The sequence below is a fragment of the Cibotium barometz genome, chromosome 7 (genome assembly GCF_041138505.1).
Source record: "Cibotium barometz isolate CiBa-2024 chromosome 7, ASM4113850v1, whole genome shotgun sequence".
NCBI classification, from domain to species: domain Eukaryota; kingdom Viridiplantae; phylum Streptophyta; class Polypodiopsida; order Cyatheales; family Cibotiaceae; genus Cibotium; species Cibotium barometz.
Window position 1 is genome coordinate 39,181,972 of NC_141052.1, and position 7,885 is coordinate 39,189,856.

The following is a 7,885-nucleotide window of genomic DNA, read 5'->3' on the forward strand; positions in this document are numbered from 1 at the left end:
AAGAAGCAACAAAGATGTGTAAACAATTTTACGTCAAAACGTGCAGTTCATTTTCAAAGAAGTGACCATTTCTTACCATCACCTAGCATCTCCACGTTGGGATAGTTGAATTATCAGATGGGTAAACAATTGAGAGTACATTCTAGCACTACACAATGTTTTTTGAGGAGGTTGTACTATGATAAGTTTATGTTTCATTTGTACAACTTTGAGGAGTAGTTAAGTCTATGAACTAACAAGCCCTTTCAACTTTTCGCACTCTTGTAAAAAGAACATCCATTGGCTTTAAAAAAAGCCCATTATAGCACCTTTCATTATCAAGTAAACAAGAAAGGTGCATCTAAATGTTTATAGGGTTTGTTCAAAATCAATTCTTAATTAAGAAGATGATTTCAATTGAGTGTACTTTCACCTTTTTAAATTCAATGTGATTAGCTTCACAATGATTGAATCAATCATATGGAAGTTTTTTAGTACACGAGTAACCTCAACTATATTTGATGGGTAGGAGCCTACCCTCAGCTCTAAAAGGCATGGTGAATTGACTAGCTCCTCACCATGGGATCAATGGTATGGAGGGGTTGGGAGAATCGGGTAGAATCTGGGTCGTCCAACGGAGTAAACTAAGGCTTCATAAAGTAAACTCGGCGTCTTCCTAACGTGGTAGAAATTGGCGTCTAGTTGGGCAAAATTAAGCCAAAAAGATAAAAACGTGGCAACCAAGCAAGCTAGCTTGGTAGTTTCACGTGGTGGCGAGAGGATCCGATTTGGGTGCACGGAGTTGTGTCCTTGGTTGCATGGATCTCTGCTGTTATATTAGTTTTTCGTCAAGAATGCAGCAAGGGGGGTTCGAGGTTGTATGTGTGGTGGGTTCATTCTATTGTGTGTCCATCGGTTTGGAGGCAGCCCTCATTGAGCCAAGAACGCGGCAGGAGGAAAGGCATGCAAGAACGCTGGACGGGGCAAGTCTCTGTTGTGTGCATTTTTCGTCAAGAAGCAACAGGGAGTCCTTGGTTGCATATGTGGTGGGTTTTCTCTACTGTGTGCCTAGCAATAAGGAGGTAGCCCTCATTGAGCCAAGAACGCAGCAGGAAAGCAATGCATGAATGCTAGACAAGGCGGGTTTTAGCAGAGCATAGAGAAGAGGGGGGTTGCCCAAATTACCCTTGTTCTTTACCCTATTGCGTTGCTCTTGTTCCAAGCCCTCTGCTCATACCACATTGCTCTTATTCTTTATCCTATCCGATTGCCCTCTGCTCGTCGTAACTGTCCTAGCCAACATGGTATCTAAGAAACCTAAAGTGCAAAGGTGGAAGAAGGCATCCATGATAGGAGAAGATGAAGAGAAGCTGGGCATTGATCGCAAGAAAAGCCAAAGCACACCAAGGCGAAGTCCTCGACTATAAGAAAAGCAATCGACTGCAGTACATGTATGGAGGCATGGGATCTCCTAAGTCGCCTCCCCAACAAGATTTGCAGCATACGTCAAAGGTAAATTCGACCCCTCATAACCTCAAAAGGCCAAGGAAAAGGTTAAAGGGGCTCATGGATGAAGCAAATGATTTGCCTTTTCTCATTGTCACATTGACGGATGGAAGGATTATTCGTAAATACTACGCAAGCAACACCTGTTCACAACTTGTAGAGCAAGGAGGAAGTTAATAATATAGCACTTACAACATGTTCATGGGATAGACATTCACATCCCTAAGTTGCAAACCGGTCACCCTCCTTAGAACAAGGCAATAAGTCGTACTTCTCCGCACCCTCTTACAGAGTGTTGGAAGAGGCAATCATATCTAAGATCCAAAGACAAAGAAAAGAAATTTGAACTCAATCAACAGAAATATGAGCGCGGTCAATATTTAAAGGTGGAGCATGCATGGAGTGAGCTTCGTGATAAGTTTAAGACTACATCAAAGGACTATATCTCTACTTGGGTGAAGCAAAAAATGGAGAGATACATGTCAATAGCAGACGCTTGCCTTGCAAGAATCCAAGCATGGATTGATAAGCATGTAAGCTTCTCTTTCTTGAACTTTATAAAGTTTATGCTTTGTTTCTCAGGGGTGTTAGGAGGAGAAGAGTAGTAAAAGTAAGCAAGTGTATAGAGAAGGCACTGCATACCTAGTTAGGTGTGATTGGGGCCAGGGAAATGCCGGCCCCACCTTGGCCAGCAGTCCCATGTCCCCAACCGCACCTAACTAGGTATGTAATGCCTCCCCTGCAAACAAAAGCTCGTGATGTTGTTGTAATCTGCAATGTGGAAATGACAATGGGAATTTCTTGTGGTTTGTGTGTTTGGCTAAGTATACACTAATAAACACTAAACCATAGCTATGGTTTTGCTATACCAACTAGGTGCAATCAAGAGTTAGTAAATTGTATTCCTTTTTTTAAAATTTTAAAAGCAATTTTTCTTTAACTCTTAGTCATGGCACATGACAGAGGAAGTTTTTGACACTTTCCAAGATGGAAAAAGGGGCTCTTTCTCATTTTTTTCCCCTATAGTATCCAACATCATGATGTTCTACAAAAAGGATACCACGTACCTAGCTAGATGCAGTTGGAGGTAGGGGATTGCCAGCCTCCACCCCCCGGGCTGCCCAAAGCTATGGATAGCTTTCATAATTTTGGTGCTTTTGTGAGCTCAACCAGGAAATACTCGTGCATGCAGCAAATGCATTGCATATGAAGATGCACACATGGATAATATCGAACAACTTGCTCATCTTCACTCTCCTCATCCATACCTTCATGTCAATGATACTAAGATGATGTTTGACTCTGTTATGTCCAACTAGGACACCTTGAAACTAGGACACCTTGAAACTCATAGATGGAAGACTCTGTTATGTCCAACTAGGACTCCTTGAAACTCATAGATGGAAGACTCTGGATGGGTGATTGCCTCACAAAACTTGCACGTGCTCCATAGTGGCGGCTACTGACGATCAGGCCTCCTCTCATGGACATGCTGAAAATGGACAGGCTGAAAATGGTTGAGCTCTCCACCCCTCCCTCCCCTTTTCATGGTGGCGAGGAGCTCTCAAACCGATAATGCGGCTCCAAGGTTCATAGGTGGTCCATGGTATCCCAAGGCCTCATCCTACATGGGTGCATAGCATAAGCGTCACTCCATTTGGATTAGGAGAGCATATTGGGCACCATGCATGATGATGCCTTGTTGAGTTTACCATGCATGCCCATGCCCATGTTTACCATGCCCGTACATTTGTTTACTATGCCCATGTTCATGTTTACCCCATACCCGTGCTAAGTCTACTAGGCAATCGGCATAAAGCTTGGGATGTGTAGAAGGCATGCATGAAGTGTCACTCCAATTGGATTGGCAGAGCATATTGGGTAGCATGCATGCCCATGCCACGTTGAGTTTACCATGCATGCTTCTTTTGGCATTACTAGACGCTCTTTCTCTGCATCAAATCCATGCACCTATGCAAGCATACTGGTATCCCTCACATAAGACCTTAGCTTACAAAGCATATGGTATAATAACAATGACTGGTTTATCAAACCTTACCTTCAACTCTTTTCCTAAAACATTGACTGTTGTCCATGCCCATGCCCATTTTACTATGCCCGTGCCAAGTTTACTATGCCCATGCCGAGTTTAGTATGCCTGTGCTGAGTTTTCTATGCCCATGCTAGTCCATGGCCTCTCAAGGCCTCATTCTGCATGGGTGCATAGCATGAGCGGTACCCCCTAGATGTGGCAAAAAACCTTGGGGGCAGCTCAGGGCTAAAAATCACAAGCGTGAATAGGGTTTACTTATTGCATGAAAATCTCACTAAGTTCATCAAGATTATTGCTAAGTTCACTAATATTGCACTTTTTTGTAGGATTCGGAAACCCAAGAGAGTGGTCAGTCATGCGTGGATATGGGGGAAAAAAAGCAACATTGAGAAGAAAGTAAGCTAGTCTCTTTCTCTTTCACCCCCTCTCTTGAGCACTCATTGCAAGAGAGTCTCTTTGCAAATGTAAACAAAACATATAATCATTCATAAGCATATATTCCATATTTTATCACCCAAAGGCCAACCTAGAGGCATGTTGTTAAAATCTATTTGTTGTTGTCCGGACACTCAAGTTTATGCACTTGGACCATGCTACATTTACTATGCGCATGCCCATGCCAAGTTTACTATGCCCGTGCTCGTGTCGAGTTTACTATGCCCATGTCCATGCCAAGTTTACTATGCCCATGCTCGTGTCAAGTTTACTTATTGCATGAAAAGCTCACTAATTTCATGTCTAGTTCATCAAGATTATTGCTAAGTTCACTAATATGGCACTTTTTTGTAGGATTCGAAAACCCATGAGAGTGGTCAGTCATGTGTGGATACGAGGGATAAAAGCAACATAGAGAAGAAAGTAAGCTAGTCTCTATCTCTTTCACCCCCACGTTTACTTTTTGAATTGTTAGTTCACTAATATGGCTCTTTGTTTGCAAGATTCAGTAATCCATGACACTGTTGAGTCGTTTGTGGACATGAGAGACAATTTACCCATAGAGAAGGAAGCAATTAGAGAACACACTCTTAGGCAAGCAATTAGAGAACACACTCTGTGTGTGTGTGTGTGTCAAGAAATACCAAGCTTACAAGGTGAGTGATAAGTTTATAGGATGTTGAGCCATGTGAGGATGGACCATGTGGGCATGGGAGCAATGATGAGGATGACCAAATCATCTTGGCATGTGGGGTTACAAGGAAGAAGAAGCTGCCCATTAGGTCAACACGTGCGGTACACAAAAGCAACAAATAAGCCCTTATTGTTGTTTCATCCCCACTTTGTCTGAGACAAGCAGCATGTTGCAACTCACTTTTGAGATATCCCCTTCGCAAGTTACTCTCACAATACAACAATGAGCATAGCATAACAAACACATTTATTGACTTCTTGTGTTTTTTTAAATTGAGCTTGTGCTTGGGCTTTTGCTTTGCAGGCTTACCTCTAGGGCTAAAATTGAATTTGTCTCCTCTCGCACCAAGCTCTTTGTGCGTATTGATGTGAGGAAGTCATGAGAGCAATATTTGTAGGCAAGGCTTCCACTAGGACTATAAACATGTTTAGGATGTAAGTGTGCCATCAACTACTAACAATTTTTTGTACTTGCTCATGATGTTGTTGTCATAATTAGCCAAGTGGGAATTATAGTGGGAATTTGTCTTAAATTTCTTGTGTTACCCCTTCTATGCATAGGTGGATGGAGAATAGGTTGCAACTAGCCATTCTTGAAAAGGTTACAGTCGTTAATGCTATGTGGTTTTACATGCCACCACCATAGCTCCTCTCGACAACTTTTTCAGTCGCTTCTTTGGGCATTTCGATGTGGCAAATATTCAGCTGTGTTTCTTTCCTATTATCCATAGGTATGTCCATGGGAAAATTGTGTAGTTGTATTCTTTCATATATACATACAATATGTAAGCCTTAGTTGGTATCAATTTCATGTGATAGGAATCATTGGTCCCTTTTTACACTCTATGTGAATAAGAGTAAAAAGGTACCCCGCTTCGGAGAAAAAGCTATTTGCTTTACATGGACTCATTGGGGCTTACAGATCCGAAAGAGTTCTTGGACCGTGTATAGGTATGTGTATAGGTGTATAGGTATGTTGGAATTGACCATGTGTATAGGTATGTCCAAAATGGGAACAAACACGTCATCTTATGCTAGTTTTTCCCTAATTTATAGTGCTCTTAAATGCTTGGCACCACAAAGTTGATACTACCCTTCAGTGTGCCCTTTTCGACCCCGCAAGAGAGCTAGAGCTGAAGACTCTTGAGGTGAAGGAAAACCTCATTTGTTGGTTGTTACATGCATAATTTCTTATGTATATACTATTAGAGTCTAATGTTGAATGTGGGTGTTAATTTGCAGGTACCCCAGCAGCCCAATGGCACAGAGTGTGGCTTTTATGTGATGGTGTTTATGAGATATCTCATTGCTAGCATCCTACAACATGGTGTATGCAAGAATTGGGTAAGTGGCTTATGACGGTGTTTGCAGCTAAATTATGCAGCTTTCTATGCTTGTTTGCAACTCAATTATAATTACCTCTTTGCTTGTTTGCAGCTCACAAAGCAATGGTTTCAACATGAAGACGTGTGCAAACTTAAGTCGGAGCTACATGCATGGTGCATAAGCTGCTTGGACGTGCTCTAATGTGGACCATTTTGTCACGTCATTTTGCTCGGATGTGTTCCATTTTGGGTGTAGTGACTTTGCCAGCTACGGCACTAGCTTAGATGTGTTGCTCCATTTTGGACGATTATGACATTATGCTCGGATGTGTTGTTCCATTTTGGATGTAGTGAGTTTGCCAGTTATTACGGTAGTAGCTCTGGCTTTGTATGACCCTTGACACAAAGTGAATATGATTTTGGGTTCCATTTTGGAGGTTCCAGTTGTAATGTACATGCAATTAATTAATGTACCGGTATTTCACATGGAGATCATGAGGTTTTTGTTTTCCCATACATGCTCTGTGTAGAACTCACATCCTAGGTCAACACTTGTTTATCGTTCATTAATGTACATGTGAAAAACTTTGTGAAGCAGTAGGCACGGTTGTGGGACTGCTTGGGCGGATGTTGTTTTCAAAGGATAGTGATGTCTTCTCTGGAATTTTATTATTTTTTTCTATCATAATGATAAAATGGGGACTGTTACTTTCTTGTCGAGTAGATAAATGATGTTTGCGGGATGTGTGGTCTTTGGGGAATTGGGGGTCTCAACATGGGCAAGCGTATTCTAGTTTGCAATATCGTAATTCTTCATTTCGCTAATACTACTGAATGTCTTTATCGGCATGTTGCGGATGAATTGTCTCTCTTTGAATGGCTATGTGATGTATGATGAGCTCCTGTCTCCAAATTATTATGTGAGGGAAAAGTCTCTGCTTGGATAGATGACAAACGTGTGCATCCTATTCAGCCCATTGATTTTAATCCTTCTTTGTGGGGGATGAATCTTTTTTACTTGCAGGTTATTAGGTCCATTAGTTCTCTGAACTCTCGGATATGTAGAGGTCTTATGGATGCTTGGCAATGGTTCTCTAAGTGTCTGTAGTTTACTATGTGTGTCGTTGGAAAAGCTATGTTTCAAATTGCAAGCTTCTTGATTGGTTGAGTAACCGTTCTCCTTAGGTGATTGCAAGGGCTTTTCATGTTCTGAATTCATGGAAGAAAAAGACACTGAAGGTATGTGTAAACCTGCATCCAGCCGCTATTGTAGTTTCAACAAGGATAAGGTTAAGACAGGCATGTGGAGTTCATACCAGTTTTGCTGGCATGATCCTCTGGGCACCTTCACATTGCTTGGACATGCTGTGCTAAAAATCTTGGCTACTAGCATGTATGATCATTGATTCCAAAGGTCTATGAAAAGTGACTGTACAATTTATCGATAGAGGAGGAGAGATCTGACTTCCCAGAGGTGTGCAGCTATTTGTATCACTTCTCCTTAACCTTTTCAGTTCAGCGAAGGGATCATTTGTTTTCGGCTCCCACATGGACGGCTTGGCAGCTCCCTTAAAGATATCTTCTCTTAAAGAGGCACTTAAGGATGCTGCTTCTTGAACTTGCAAGACCTTTCAAAATTAGGGAGGAATAAGGGGCTCTACTGAGCCCCCCACCATGCCTGTGATGTGTGAACAGGTTAGCAATATAGATGTCAAGCCTGTGTGAACCTATCATGCATATAATCATGGTACAGATGTACTACTATGGCCATAGTTGAGGGGTGGCAAAGGTACCAGTATACCTGCAAACAAATGTGACACTTTGTTAGCTCTACAAGGACACATCAATGCAAAAACACACAGTGCTCTTCAATAACTAGTTTACTATGCACTTC

General features: G+C 41.8%; 1 long non-coding RNA gene across 1 annotated transcript; it reads left to right on the top strand.

Annotated features, from left to right (window-relative positions):
- The first annotated feature begins 5,655 nt into the window (after positions 1-5,655).
- LOC147636983 (uncharacterized) lies at positions 5,656-6,374 on the top strand. The gene is made up of 3 exons (XR_015266140.1): positions 5,656-5,814; positions 5,909-6,010; positions 6,104-6,374. It is a non-coding gene; the product is annotated as an uncharacterized LOC147636983 (long non-coding RNA).
- Positions 6,375-7,885: the final 1,511 nt, after the last annotated feature.